The 16476-nt window shown below is 44.3% G+C and overlaps 1 long non-coding RNA gene across 1 annotated transcript; it reads right to left on the bottom strand.

Moving 5' to 3' along the window:
• Positions 1-373: 373 nt before the first annotated feature.
• On the bottom strand, positions 374-13605 carry LOC308184903. The gene is made up of 3 exons (XR_013943022.1): positions 13573-13605; positions 1285-1447; positions 374-555 (listed from the first exon to the last, which is right to left on the bottom strand). It is a non-coding gene; the product is annotated as an uncharacterized lncRNA (long non-coding RNA).
• Between the last annotated feature and the right edge of the window lie 2871 nt (positions 13606-16476).

Raw genomic sequence — 16476 nt, 5'->3', positions numbered from 1 at the left:
TAAGCTGCTTTCCTAATGTTTTTGCTTCACTATTGAAGATAAATTTAACAGTAGCAACTGAAACTGCTATTGCCTCAAGCATTCTGCATCAGCAATTTGTTTGAGATTAGTCATAGCATGCTAAGTACATTTTAAGTGGAATTAAAAATATAAATGCTCTGCAGTAAAATTGTATTGACATTAATGTGTTTAAAACAAACTAAATATACACTATTAAGGATGTAGTTTTGCTGGACAGGTTGAAGGTCAGAAAGATTAAAAGCTGGTATATTAAATGAATGGATGGGGAAAAGGTGTGAAGCAGGCTGTCAACATATAAACCAAGACTGGTGGCAGTTGGAGACACAATAAACAAAATAATCATCTGCCCAGGTAGCATTTTTAATAGAAAATTTTTCACAATCACTTTCTATCATCTTCATATTGTTCTTTGTTGGCTAGACGATTTTTTTCGGTAGAACACTGTATCCTGTTGGATTGCTGTTTCATAAAGCCACTGGTTGTCCATCTGGAAACAGTAAGAACTCATAGACAGAAGAAATCTTTGGATATCACCTGAAAGAGTCAAATGAGTTACATTGAGAATGCCATCTGTTGCCACTAACATTGTTTTACAAAAGTTTTTAACTTCTTTCTTGGGAATGGAAAAGTGACAGTAATAGAACCAACAGATGTAAGTGATGACCAGGCAAAGATTTTTTCATTTTTATTCTTTTTATTATGTGGGGACGACAGAATTAACAAAGAATGCAGTAGAGACACAGGTTGAGACCCCTTACTTCTATCTTTACAGTGAGTGAAGAAGTTCTGCAAAGGAGTTCTGAAAGCCCCCTCCTTATCTTCAGGAGCAGTGCTGGTGACTACATTAAATGGGGCGAAGGTCTGTATGTGAGTTATTTTCCAGATAGCAGTGCTGGAGGAGATTGAAAGAAAAGAAATACTGTGAGAAGTTAGAGATTGGCTGACTAGAGAAAGATGAAAAAATCTTGGTGAAGAACGAGAGAAAGAAAAGACACTAGAAAAAAGAGAAGGGTTATAAAAGAGAGAAGATAGTGGAGATGTCAGGTAGATCCAATATATAGGAGCAGTGGAACTGGGAATAAAAAGGACTCAGAAAGAGAAGGAGGATTGCCAGTTTTTTCCTCCTCCTTTTAATTTATCTCGTTCTTTTTTAGAATAAAGTATTGTATAACTTCCTTGATTTCAATTATTATGAGTTGTTATATCCTAAAGCAGCAAATTCCAAATGGTGAGGTGTAAACCCAGGTGTGGTGTGGAACCTACCTGGTGAAGCCCTCTTGTCCCTGAAGAGGCAGCATGGGTGTTGCTGCTGCTGCTTCTGCATGCTGGGGATCCAAGGCAGAGCCCACTGCAACGGTGACACGGGGTCCTGCCTGTCCCTGGTGTGCCTGGTTGAGTGAGAGTCCTGCCAGGACCAGCAGCATAGCTGGCAGAGCAAATGAGAAGTGGTGACAGGTCTGGGAGGCTAAACTCAGTGATCTATGGAATACCACTAATTTTTCAAAGAGCATCTTCAGCTAAAAAGAGTCTGGAAAAGGCTGGCCTAGAAATTGCAGAGGTTATCGGATTGTGTGATAGCTGGAAGTTCCATGCACAAAGAATGTATGTCCGTTGTGCCTAGAGTGATTACCAAATCCTTTAAAAAAGGATCAAGAGTAGTTTCAAGGTTCTGGATACAAGGGAGACCCAAGTGTTGTGGTTTAACCTGGCTGGCAGCTAAACACCACACAGCCGTTCGCTCACCCTCCCCCCTCCCTCTCTGGGATGGGGGAGAGAAACGGGAAAGCGAAGCCGGTGAGTTGAGATAAAGACAGTTTACTAAGACAGGAATATAATAATAACAATAATAATAATAATAATAGTGATAATGATAATAGTATTAATAATAATAATGTGTAAGAAAACAAGTGATGCACAATGCAATTGCTCACCACTCGCTGACCGATGCCCAGCCTATCCCCGAGCAGCCGGCCCCCCCACCCCGGCCAGCCACCCCTATATATTGTTTAGCATGACGTCAGATGGTATGGAATACCCCTTTGGCCAGTTTGGGTCAGCTGTCCTGGGTCTGTCCCCTCCCAGCTCCTGCTGCACCCCCAGCCTGCTCGCTGGCAGGACAGAGCGAGAAGCTGAAAAGTCCTTGGCCTGGTGTAAACACTGCTCTGCAACAATTAAAACATCAGCATGTTATCAGCGCTCTTCTCATCCTAATCCAAAACATGAGGAAAAATTAACTCTATCCTAACTGGAACCAGGACATATATCCACCCCTTATTCCATACCATTTATGTCATGCTCAGGTTACACTCTTTCCAATACATTCTAATTAATCACCGTTTTCATCTATGGTATATAGCAATCATGGTAGTGATGACATACAGTATTATATAATAATTAACATACTACAATTCAACTCATGGGCTATTCTCACCCAGTATCAAATCCCCTTGAGGTACACACCGGACCTCCTCATTCTTTTGCATTACCCACCAAGTGCATCCAGGTCCCTGAGCAAAAGCAATTCCACGAATGGGTTTGCCTTTGCCTGAGGCAAGAGTAGCCCAGACTGTTTTACCCAGCATGTTTCTTACGTGCACTACAGGAACTTTATCCCCTTCTACAGTGCGTAACAGGTTTGATTGGGCAGGTCCAGCTCGGTTGGCAGATCCCCTGGTATTGACTAACCAGGTGGCCTTTGCCAAATGTGTATCCCAATTTTTGAATGTCCCAGCACCCATTGCTTTCAGTGTAGTCTTTAACAGTCCATTGTATTGCTGAACTTTTCCAGAGGCTGGTGCATGATAGGGGATGTGATACACCCACTCAATACCATGTTCTTTCGCCAAAGTGTCTATAAGGTTGTTCCCTCAGGTACTGAATTCCCTTCTCCATGGTGGTCCATTTGCCTGGTAGACATACAAGTTCTTCCTTGAAGGGATACCTTTCCTTCACAGCTGACAGGAGACGCCTCCAGAGGCTGCGAGATCGTGCTCCATCTCCAATTGCTTTGTCAATGCATGCGTCCCTAGCAAGGGATCCCAGCCGCCTGGCTTCCCTGCCCTCTAATTCCACACAACTGGCTCCGGTGTCCCAGCACCGGAGCAGCCAGGTGGCAAGCTGCTCACCTATACAGCGACCAAAATCTTTTTGCACATCTCGTAGCTCATGCTGGTATAGGGTTTGGGTAGTTACTGTTGATTTTTCGACATCCTCATCTTCATCCTCCTGCACCTTTGATGGCCCAGCCTCGTCTTCTCTATACCTAGACCTGGCAGAAGACTGTCTGCGTTCTAAACGACCTGAGCCTCTATACCATTTTTTCACCTTGTCTACAGGGGCAATTTGCACTGCTACAGCTCTTTTCTCTGACCCAGCCACAGGGTCTGCCACAGGGGTTGGAATACCCTCTGCAGGGTCAACTTGCACTCCTACAGCTCATTTCTCTGACCCAGCCACAGAAGCGGGAGTGGCTGCAGGATCTGGGGTGGCTGCAGGGGCTGGAGCGGCTGCAGGGGCTGGAGTGGCTGCAGGAGCAGGAACTGGAACAGCTGAAGGAGCTGGAACTGGAACGGCTGCAGGAACTGGAACTGGAACAGCTGCAGGAGCTGGAAGTGGAAGGGCTGTAGGAGCTTGAGCGGCTGCGGGACCTGGAGCGGCTGTAGGAGCTGGAACTGGAATGGCTGCGGGAGCTGGAGCGGCTGCAGGAGCTGGAACTGGAGCGGCTGCAGGAGCTGGAGCGCTGCGGGAGTTGGAACTGGAGCAGCTGCGGGAGCTGGAACCTTGTCCTTGTCCTGGACCAAGTCCTTTTCTTGGTGTAAGCACTGCTGTGCAACAATTAAAACATGAGCATGTTATCAGCACTCTTGTCATCCTAATCCAAAACAGAGCACCCTACCAGCTACTATGAGGGAAAATTAACTCTATCCTAACTGAAACCAGGACACCAAGGATACGCCTGTATGCATACCAGAATGTCCTGATAAAAATACATGTTGCAGTATTTTGCCTAAAACTTTTTTTTTTCTTTTTTCTCAAAACTCTGCTCAAAGAGGTGGCAACATATCCTCATCTAGAGAATGAAAAAACACCAAATTCATTCTGTAATCAGGTCATCTAGATTTGTACTAGTTTTGACACAGCTGTGTTTTTTGTGTGCCCTCTTATAATGTATCCTTAGAAGAAATACAATAACTGATCCATTAGGACACACAGTCCCAAAGTGCTCAACCATGATGATATAAAAATAGAGCAACTGATTACTTGCTTTCCAGAAAGTTATATTTTTAAATAACATTACCAAAAGCGCAAATGGTGACATGACAAATGTAAATTGCACAAAGTATAAGAACTATATACATTATGAAACATTTCAGTATTGCGAATAAGAGGTGTTTTTTCTCCTCAATAAAAAACACTGCTCTTTCTCCCCAGTAAAAAAGGCTGTTGAACACAGTGAACTCAAAGCTGATTTCAAAATGGAAGATGGAATGATGAACATTTCAGGCGTAAGTGAAAAAATTACTCTCTCAAAAAAAGAAAGAATGAATAATTGAACATGTGTTTACTTAGATATTGTAAATTCATCAAAGGACAAATATCCCTGGAAAGTGTTCCAGTACAAGCTGTAAACATTCTTTCTAAGGAAACATTTTTAGAAAGGCATTAAGTGATCTTTCCTGGACAAAATAGCCCCCTAAACTTCTTTAAGAGGTGTAAGGAGAGATGAGCCTGAAAAAACTTCACAGTTCTAAACAGTTATAAACTGAGCTAAGTTAGTTTACAGCATGTGAAGTATTGAATTTGGTTGAATGGCAGCAGAGCTCTTGCTTTAGCATGTGTTTCTTCATGATCCTCAGAGGCACTCTGACTGCTGGCCAGAATCATCATACTAAGGCATTTATTGTGCAACCTTTCTTGTGCTTTCTGTTGCAGCTTGAAAACAATAATTTCATAGTTTGGGACCAAATTGTGTCTGATCTTATTGCAGATGTAAAAGGTGTGGAGACTACGCAATGTCATCTTAGTCTTTTTGCATATCATTGGGCTTCGAAAATTGTTAATTCTCACCTGATATCAAAGATGGAAGAGTAGGGAGGACATGGTAACTGTGGTCCTCTCTGCTATCTCTGCAAGCCTGGGCATCAGGAAGGACACTTCCAGATAGGCACACAGGGGATCTCAGAGAGGTACTTCGTACTGCACTGGGCACACTGTCACAAAAAAGAAAGTACACTCTAAGCTCCGATGAGAGTTATAACAATGTAAAAAAAGACATGGAAAATTTTCCCTTCCCTGATAATAATAGTGCTGGCACTTCTATGTATCCTCTTAGGGAGGTCCCAGCACGAAAGGGACAAATATGTTATGTGAACTCCCTCCCCTTAACAGCAGAGAGCTTAGGCGTTTTAAGAAGGAAATGAACCCTTTGATTTAGGACCCTATAGGACTAGCGGAACAGTTAGATCAGTTTCTAATGCCTAATTTGTATTCCTGGGGGGAAATTATGTCAGTCCTGAGTATGTTATTCACTAGAAAGGAGCAGGGAATGATTAGGTTGGCAGCTAAGCAAGAATGGGAAAGAATCAACACCCCCCCCCCCCCCCCCCCCGACCGTGAGTAATTCCAGTAGAGCAGAAATATCTGCTTGCCGACCCTAACTGGGATAATAACAACCCACAGCACAGAAATCATGAGAGACTTAGGGGATATAATAACAATGGGAATTAGGGAAGCAGTACCAAAGTCCCAGAATTTTGTCAAGGCATTTGAAGTCCAACAACAAAAGGATGAATGCCTAATGACTTTCTGGAAAGACTTGGGGTCAGAACGAGAAAGTACTCGGAGATGAATCCTGAGGACCCAGTAGCCCAAGGGCTCTTGAAAGTTCATTTTGTGACTAAAGCCTGGCCAGATACACAGAAAAAGCTCCAGAAGGTGGGAGGATGGAGCAAACAGTCACTGGAAGCCCTCCTGTGGTGATTCGTGGAAGAACTCTACAACTCAAAGCAAATGAGTTATAAAGTAGGTATGTGGTTTATTTAAGTGTTGGGCGCATGCGGGATAGCTCCCAAAGGCAGGTGCACCCCAACGCAGCAACTTGCCTTGGTTATATGCAGTAAAGAGTTACATATGCACGAAGTTTCCCAATACACTTATACATACGCATAACTTATCCCTGCTTCATATTATAATTAGTTCCAAGAACTAATCTACATGTGGTCCTCCCATCCACGCCTGCGTACTGCTCTCTGGTGGTCATCTCTGGTGGTCTCTTAAGATGAAGTAAGTCTTTTCCTTCCTCTTCCTCATATCTGAACTTTTCACCTTTTTCCCTGGAGCTTGTGCTTTTAAATCCTTGGCCTTTGTCCAAACCACAGGAGCAGTTTCAGCCGTTCTTGAGACAGGTTCTTCATCTTTATCAAGAACTATCCTTTGTGAGGGGCCCCAAAACTTCTCGCTTCGGTTAATTTGCACAATAGTTAGCAGCAACATCTACTAGTTCAATACAACAATTCATTAATCAGCATCCCATCTACTAAGATTCTCTTAACTCCCTCTCTCAGTGGGAGGCCCAGAAGGTGTATGTCAGGAGGGGAGATGAGAAGGAAAAGCAGAGTGAAACTAATGGTCTTCCCAGTGGACCAGATAGTGAGGCAGAGGGCTGGAGATATAGGAAGAAAATCTTCAGGGGGAGTCAGGGCCAGAATGGAAGGGAGAGGAAGAGAGATGAAGGAATGGCAGGCAAGGAAAGCTACCTGTGCTGCAGTCTAAATCCAGGCAGGGACAGGCTTTGGTAAGATGTTTTAAGTGTGGCCGGGCCGGCCACTTCAAGTAGGAATATCTGGAGTAGAAGAAGGAGGAGAGATTGGTGTTATAAATTCAGAATACGGGAGTTGGGGCTTCTCAAAAAGCTGGTCCTACCGAGAACACTTGATAAATATAGTGGTTGGACCTAATGAAGAAGTTGAAAATTTTAGTAGATACTGGAGCAGCTAGGTCATCACTGGCCCATAAAGTATCAGGTCTTAAATTAACTAATGAAACCCTAAAGGTGACAGGGGTAGAAGGGACTGGGATAACAATGCTACTTTTTGGGGACACCAAGCTGAGACTAGGGGATAAAACAATCACTGAGTAATTATTATATGTACCCGAGGCAGGGACTAATTTGTTGGGAAGGGATTTGATGATGAAATTGGGTATTCAAATAGTAAGTTGTCAGAATGGAATAATGGTGTCAATGAAGTTATTGACAGAAGATGATGAAAAAGAAACAGACCCCATAGTTTGGGTCAAGGAAGGAAATAGAGGAGGGCTTAATATCAATACCCTGAAGACAGGTATGCAGGAAGGATATGAGGCAATAAAGCAGAAGCAATACCCCATCTCATCTGAGGGAAGAACTGGTCTTAAATCAGTGGTAAAAAGGCTGATTAAAGGTGGATTATTGGAGCCATGCACGTCTCCTTTTAACACTCCTATCCTGCCAGTAAGAAAGGCTGACAGTTCTTACCGACTGGTAGAGGATCTAAGAAAAATTAAAGAGATAGTGAGGATGTGCCACTCTGTGGTTCCAAATCCATACACTCTGATGAGCAAGATCCCACATGAGCATAAGTGGTTTAGTGTGATATATTTAAAAGATGCCTTTTGGGCTTGTCCATTGGGCCTGACCCTGCGAGCAAAAACATATTCTCCTTCGAGTGGGAAGACCCTGAAACAGGGCAGAAGAAACAATACAGATGGACAGTACTACCTCAGGGGTTTACAGAGTCACCAAATTTATTTGGGCGAGTTCTAGAGCAGATTTTGGAGCAATTCTGTTAGCGTAGCAACCACATAACCACCAAGTGATTATATGAAGGTGCTTTATTCAGCGCTGGAAGCCGGGGCAGGTGCCCAAATCTGGCTTCAAGTCCCGTTACTTCCCAGCCATTATTTATACATTCAACATTACGTAAGGTATACATATTCATTACAGGTTGCAACATCAGCCTCGCTTTTCATTCTAATTAGCTCTCCTCCCCTTTGCACATGCGTGGCACACTCTGGTGGTCGTCCAGGTGGTCGTCCAGATGAAGTAAGGAGTCTTCCTCTTCGCTAAACTTTTCACCTTTCTATTCGACGCATGCTCTCTCTCCGCTCCTCGGTTCTGCTTCAACTCATTTCATCATCTCCAGGCCCTTATCCAAGGTCAGGTTGTACCTATTCCCTCCCGGGGTTCCCCTCCAACGATTCTTTTGATTGTTCAATGTGCTCCCTAAGTTTCCAGTATACATAGATTACTTGATAATGTAAGTACATTTAATGATATTTAATTATACCGTATGATCCATCCCCTGAGAAACATTAATAGAACATCCATTCGATTCTCCCCAACACTAACAATTCCAACCTCCAGTGGAGGTGTTACTGTTACAATGTGTGGATGATCTTTCATTGTCAGGACAGGAGAAAACAGTTGTGAAGGAAGCCATGAACAAGCTATTCAGCTTTCTGAGAAAACAGGGCTTGAGAGTATTGCAAAATAAATTACAATATGTGGAAAGAGAAGTCAAGTATTTAGGGCATCCAGTGTCTTAGGGAGAATGAAGAATAAATACAGAGAGGATTCAGGGAATTGTTGAGTTACCCCTACCCAAAACTAAGAGAGAACTAAGAAAGCTTTTGGGGTTAATGGGATAATGTCAATTACGGATAGAAGCATATGCTCAAAAGACAAAAGAGTTGTATCTTAAGTTATTAGAGGAGGAGCCTAATATACTTGAATGGACAGAAGAGGAAAATGATTTAACAGAAGAATTGAAGCAGAGCTTAATCACAGCACCAGTCTTAGCTCTTCCCGCATTAAATAAGCCTTTTTATCTCTTTGCTACTGTGGATTGGGAAGCAGCACTGGGAGTATTCACCCAGGAGTGGGGGGGGACAAGCGGCAGCCAGTGGCTTATTTATCTAAACTGCTGGACCTAGTTTCCAGAGGATGGCCTGAATTTGTTCAAGCTGTAGCTGCAACTGCTATTCTGGTGGAAGAGAGCAGGAAATTAACCTTTGGGGGTCGTCTGATAGTTACTACACCACACCAGGTTAAGACGCTCTTGACTCAGAGAGCTGGGCGCTGGCTGACTGATTCTAGGATTTTGAAATATGAGGCAACACTGATTGAGAGGGATGATTTAGTGTTAACCACAAAATCATGCTTGAATCCAGCTGCATTCCTATGGAGAGGAGAAAGGGCTGGAGAGGATATAGAACATAACTGCCTGGATTTAATCGAATGTCAGACTGTGAGAAACTAAGTTGTGTTTTTGCAGTAGAGAATTACTTTTCTGTATTCCAAAGTAGTTGTGTAGCCATAATAAGGAGAAATGCTAAGTAGATAAGTGGACAGTAGAAGGCCTCACTGTTCCAAAATAAGGTGGGAGCTTGAGAGAAACAGGATGAGCAGTGCTGGAACAGTAAAACAAAGATCACAAGTTCTCAAAACAGAAGAAAGGGAAAAAAAAAGGGAAAAAGGAGAAATTAAAGGGTTGAAAAAACAAGGGTTGAAAAAAAGAAAAATTGTACGTCTATGGTATAGAGGAGTGTCGAGTAGCTTGTGAACCTGTAGTACTCAGCCAATGAGGAAACAGGGGAGGTGATAAGGTGTCAGGTAATAGGGAATAAAAGGTTATGATTTGTTTACTAAAATGTGCTCCTGATTGACAGGACGCCCGCCACTGCAATCGCAAATAAAATAGCTTCATAGAAGATCCTGTCTGAAGAAAATTATTTGAGATTTTTCTCACAAGACTAAAGTGAGACCTAATTTACAAGATATTCCCCTTGAGGAAGGAGATATTCTGTTTCGATGGATCCTCAAGGGTAGTACAGGGAAAAAGGTGTACTGGATATGCTATAGTTGATGGATTAAGTGAGGAAGTAAAAGAGATGAGCTGACTGCCCAATAACTGGTCAGCCGAAACATGAATTATATGCCTTGAATCAGGCACTCAAACTTCTTGAAGGAAAAGAGGGAACCATCTGTATCAATTCGAGATATGCATATTTGGTGGTTCACACATTCGGAAAATCTGGGAGGAACTGTGGTGGTTTTACCGTGCTAGGCAGCTGAACACCACAACCGCTCTCTCACTCCCCCTCCTTAGATGAGGAGGGGAAGAAGTAAAGGAAAGAACAACTCACGGGTTGAGATAAGGATGATTTAATTAAAGGGAAAAAAAAAGAAATAATTATTAAGGAAAGATTATTATTAATTAAACAATTTAACTAAACAAATAACAATTTAAATAAAGGGGGAAAATAGGAAAGGGGAAAAGGGAGGGGGAAAGGGAAAACTAAACAAAACAAGTAAAGGCTATGTGGAAGTGCAGAGGAAAGAAATTACTCTCTACTTCCCACAAATGAGCGGTGCTTGACCACGTCCTTGAAGCAGGGCCTCAACGCACGTAGCCGGTGTTCGGGAGGAGGACAGACGTTTTCACAACGAGAGCCCACCCCTCCCCTCTTCCTCCTTTTTCCACCTTTTATTGCTGAGTGTGATATCATATGGTATGGAATATCCCTTTGGTTGGTTTAGGTCAGCTACCCTGGTGATGTTTCTTTTCTCACATCTTTGCCCACCCCTAGGGGGGTTAGAGAGAGTCCTGATACTGTGCCAGCACTGCTCAGCAGCAGACACAACACTGGTGTGATACCATTGCTGTTTTAGCTACGAGTGCAGAGCACAGCACTGTATGGGCTGCTGCAGGGAAAGTTAACATCCCAGCCCGACCCAGTACAGGAACGTGGGGTGACCAAATTTAAGGGGAAGGAACTGGTCCACGAAGAGCTCGTAAAGCAAGACCTAGATAATTTGCACTTCCAGTATGTAATAATAATAGTGCGTATAGAAGAGCACCAGAAAGGGAATTCAGTCACTGCCCCAGGGAACTCCGTGGAAGATGAAAAAGCCTGGGAGGCAGCCTTACAATCAGAAATCACTATAAATTATCTTATACCTGAAGGAATTAGGAGCCACGAAGTCTGAAGGTAAATGGATACTTCCTGATGGGAGAGAAATGCTGAATAAAGTGCTAATGAGGCAAATATTAACTGTTTTACATCAAGGGAGTCATTGGGGAATTCAAGCAATGCGTGACGCTGTGCTATGGAAATATGTATGTGTGGGAATATATACTCTTGGTAAACAAGTATTCAGGGGTTATGTAGTATGTCAAAAGGTAAATAGGAAAATTATCCACAAGCAGCCCAAAATGGGGCTAGAACCAGGAATTCAACCCTTCCAAAGTGTACAGGTAGATTTTACAGAACTCCTTAGAGCAGGTAGATTTAAATACTTATTAGTCTTGGTCAATCACTTGTCGGGGTGGGTAGGAGCTTTCCCTTCAGTATCTGCTACTGTGAGCTTGGTAGCTAAGGTAACTCTAGAACAGATAATTCCCAGGTATGGAATCGTTGAAAATATTGACTTGGATCAAGGAAATCACTTTATGTCAGAAATATTGCAAGGGCTAATGTGGACTCTAGGAATCAAGTGGAAATTTCACACTCCTTGGCATCCTTCCTCTTCTGGAAGGGTGGAGCGGGTGAATCAGACAGTAAAGAAGCAATTGACTGAGTTCTGGAAACTCGGCTCCCCAAACGAAGTGCTTACCTTTGGCACTTCTCTGAATTCAAACGGCGGCAAAAAAGATGTGGGAGTTTGACCATAGGGAATATTATTTGGATTGCTGTACCTAGGCAAAGGGAATGAATTACCCTTGGACCCTACCCTTGAAAGTCCTTCCCTTCCAAGCAGGAGATTGGCTTCTGACATGGAGTAAATCGAAGTTACAACCTGAGCAGGATGGACCGTTCCAAGTACTCCTGACTACTGAGATGACAGTAAGAACAGCCGAGAACTGGGGGACTCATCACACCAAGGTGAAAGCATCAGTTGACCCTGAGACCTGAGAGACTGTTCCTGCAGGAGAACCTTTAAAATTAAAAAATAAAAATAAAAACAGGAGGAGGTGAGAATCAGTTGTAAACTGACTTTTAACTTCTACTTGGGAAAAAAAATGAATAGCACATGTAACTGGGGGAAAGTACTGGATTACATTAAATTACAGTTTCCAGGGTATTCTGTTTGTTATATTAGTATGTGTATTATTCTTCATACTGAGGGAAATTCAGGGGGCAATAATACTTACCATGGGTGTGGAAATGTTACCTGTGAGGTAGGGAATTATCTGTACTGTCCAAAATATGGTAATTAAGGGAGTGCTAATATATATAATGCGCACCAAACAGTGCACGGGAATCATTACACTAACTGGATGGTATACCCCAAACGGCAAAGGGTGGTATTGGCTATGCGGTAATATGTAGAGTAATGACCACAGGGACACCCTTCGTTGTTCCCTCTCAACTCCTTACATTCCTGATGGTCTCATCCTTAAGAGTCCGATGTTATCAGCAACCATGGGGCTTGTCGACCCCCATGGCCACACTCCCACAACTCCCCCTTCTTTATTAACATATAAACCACGTGACTAACACAAATCAAGAAAGCACGATTAACACAAACTAAAACACAGAGAAAAACTGCCAGGCATGCTAAGTCTATCTTTAACGAACTTTGTAACCCCATCCCTGGGAGAGACAGGCACTGAGTGCTGCCCAGCCGGGGGGCTCTGGCTGCCCCTCCAGCTCCTGGAGTCCTTGTTTGTGGGTCCTGCATATGCCAGCGCGACCCTCCCATACAATGTTTTTTGTTTGTCCCTGTTCTGATAGCCTGTCGCTGTTCCTGTTCTTCATGTCCCTGTTTGTTTTCTTCAGGTTCCTGTTCATTTTCTTCAGGTCCCTGTTTGGGCGCCATTTGTGGCGTAATGACCACACGGACACCAGGGTTCTTTCAGGACCAGTAACTGCTACGTCTGTATTGATGCCATAACTTCAACTCTCTCTTACTGAGGGCGTAACTTCATCTCTCAGAGTGAGGGCACAACTTCATTCTATCCCTTATTCAGGACAGGCTCCCTTCCTATAACATTCGCCCCACAGCAGTACCTTTCCACTAATTATTCATTGGTCAACACCTTTGCCCGGCAACAGCAAACACCCAGCAGCTTCCATGCCTTCACGGCTGGAGAACAAGGAACCCGAGACAACAAGGTGTCTCCTGAATCACCCTTCTTTGTTCCCTCTCAACTCTTTCCATTCCTGATGGTCTCATCCTTAAGAGTCCGATGTTATCACCAACCATGGGCCTTCTCGACCCCCATGGCCACACTCCCACAACCCCCCCTTCTTTATTAACATATAAAACACGTGTGTTGTGGTTTAACCCGTCCGGCAGCTAAACACCACACAGCTGTTCGCTCACCCTCCCCCCTCCCTCTCTGGGATGGGGGAGAGAAACGGGAAAGTGAAGCCGGCGAGTTGAGATAAAGACAGTTTATTAAGACAGGAATATAATAATAACAATAATAATAATAATAGTGATAATGGTAATAGTATTAATAATAATAATGTGTAAGAAAACAAGTGATGCACAATGCAATTGCTCACCACCCGCTGACCGATGCCCAGCCTATCCCCGAGCAGCCGGCCCCCCACCCCGGCCAGCCACCCCTATATATTGTTTAGCATGACGTCAGATGGTATGGAATACCCCTTTGGCCAGTTTGGGTCAGCTGTCCTGGGTCTGTCCCCTCCCAGCTCCTGCTGCACCCCTAGCCTGCTCACTGGCAGGACAGAGCGAGAAGCTGAAAAGTCCTTGGCCTGGTGTAAACACTGCTCTGCAACAATTAAAACATCAGCATGTTATCAGCGCTCTTCTCATCCTAATCCAAAACATAGCACCCTACCAGCTACTAGGAGGAAAATTAACTCTGTCCTAACTGGAACCAGGACAGATATCCACCCCTTATTCCATACCATTTATGTCATGCTCAGGTTACACTCTTTCCAATACATTCTAATTAATCACCGTTTTCATCTATGATATATAGCAATCATGGTAGTGATGACATACAGTATTATATAATAATTAACATACTACAATTCAACTCATGGGCTATTCTCACCCAGTATCAAATCCCCTTGAGGTACACACCGGACCTCCCCATTCTTTTGCATTACCCACCAAGTGCATCCAGGTCCCTGAGCAAAAGCAATTCCACGAATGGGTTTGCCTTTTCCTGAGGCAGGAGTAGCCCAGACTGTTTTACCCAGCATGTTTCTTACGTGCACTACAGGAACTTTATCCCCTTCTACAGTGCGTAACAGGTTTGATTGGGCAGGTCCAGCTCGGTTGGCAGATCCCCTGGTATTGACTAACCAGGTGGCCTTTGCCAAATGTGTATCCCAATTTTTGAATGTCCCAGCACCCATTGCTTTCAGTGTAGTCTTCAACAGTCCATTGTATCGTTCAACTTTTCCAGAGGCTGGTGCATGATAGGGGATGTGATACACCCACTCAATACCATGTTCTTTGGCCCAAGTGTCTATAAGGTTGTTTCGGAAATGAGTCCCGTTGTCTGACTCAATTCTCTCTGGGGTGCCATGTCGCCATAGGACTTGCTTTTCAAGGCCCAGGAGAGTGTTCCGGGCGGTGGCATGAGGCACAGGATATGTTTCCAGCCATCCGGTGGTTGCTTCCACCATTGTAAGTACGTGGCGCTTTCCGTTGTGGGTTTGAGGGAGTGTGATGTAATCAATCTGCCAGGCCTCTCCATATTTATATTTCAGCCATCGTCCTCCATACCAAAGAGGTTTTGACCGTTTGGCTTGCTTGATTGCAGCACATGTTTCACAGTCATGAATAACCTGTGCTATAGTGTCCATGGTCAGGTCCACCCCTCGATCACGAGCCCATCTGTAGGTTGCATCTCTACCTTGATGGCCTGAGGTGTCATGGGCCCATCGGGCTATAAATAATTCACCTTTATGTTGCCAGTCCAGGTCCACCTGAGCCACTTCAATCTTAGCAGCCTGATCCACCTACTGGTTGTTTTGATATTCTTCAGTAGCCCGATTCTTGGCACATGAGCATCTACATGGCGTACCTTTACAACCAGGTTCTCTACCCGGGCAGCAATATCTTGCCACAACGCAGCATCCCATATGGGTTTGCCCCTGTGCTGCCAGTTGTTCTGCTTCCATTGCTGTAACCACCCCCACAGGGCATTTGCCACCATCCATGAATCAGTATAGAGATAGAGAACTGGCCACTTTTCTCGTTCAGCAATATCTAAAGCCAGCTGAATGGCTTTCACTTCTGCAAACTGACTTGATTCACCTTCTCCCTCAGCAGCTTCTGCAACTCGTCGTGTAGGACTCCATACAGCAGCTTTCCATCTCCGATGCTTTCCCACAATACGACAGGACCCATCAGTGAACAGGGCATATTTCTTCTCATTTTCCGGTAGCTTGTTGTACAGTGGGGCTTCTTCAGCACGGGCCACCTCCTCCTCTGGTGATATCCCAAAGTATTTGCCTTCTGGCCAGTCCATAATCACTTCCAGGATTCCTGGGCGACTGGGGTTTCCTATTCGAGCCCGCTGAGTAATCAGTGCAACTCACTTGCTCCATGTAGCATCAGTTGCATGATGTGTAGAGGGGACCCTTCCTTTGAACATCCAGCCTAGTACCGGCAGTCGGGGTGCCAGGAGGAGCTGCGCTTCAGTACCGACCACTTCCGAAGCAGATCGAACTCCTTCATATGCTGCCAATATCTCCTTTTCAGTTGGAGTATAGCGGGCCTCATATCCTCTGTATCCCTGACTCCAAAACCCCAGGGGTCGACCTCGAGTTTCCCCAGGTTCTTTCTGCCAGAGGCTCCAGGTGGGACCATTCTCCCCGGCTGCGGTGTAGAGCACATTCTTTACATCTGGTCCTGTTCGGACTGGCCCGAGGGCTACTGCATGAACTATTTCCTGCTTAATTTGTTCAAAGGCTTGTCGTTGCTCAGGGCCCCATTCAAAAGCATTCTTCTTATGGGTTACTTGGTAGAGCGGGTTTACAATCAGACTGTAATTTGGAATATGCATTCTCCAAAACCCCACGACACCTAGGAAAGTTTGTGTTTCTTTTTTGCTAGTTGGTGGAGACATAGCTGTTATTTTGTTGATCACATCCATTGGGATTTGACGACGTCCATCTTGCCATTTTATTCCTAAAAACTGGATCTCTCGTGCAGGTCCTTTAACTTTATTCTGTTTTATGGCAAAACCGGCCTTCAGAAGGATTTGGACTATTTTCTTCCCTTTCTCGAAAAGTTCTTCTGCAGTGTCACCCCACACAATGATGTCATCGATGTACTGCAGGTGTTCAGGAGCTTCCCCCTGCTCCAGCGCAGACTGGATCAGTCCATGGCAAATGGTAGGGCTATGTTTCCACCCCTAATAGCTGAGACACTGGTTTGTACAGGTGGGGAGGAAAATAATCTCTCTTCAAGTTGGTGGATCTTTT

The sequence above is a fragment of the Anser brachyrhynchus genome (assembly GCF_964034855.1).
Source record: "Anser brachyrhynchus genome assembly, chromosome: W".
Classification (NCBI taxonomy): domain Eukaryota; kingdom Metazoa; phylum Chordata; class Aves; order Anseriformes; family Anatidae; genus Anser; species Anser brachyrhynchus.
The sequence above is the reverse complement of the archived record's forward strand: the minus strand, read 5'-3'. Positions and strand labels throughout refer to the sequence as shown.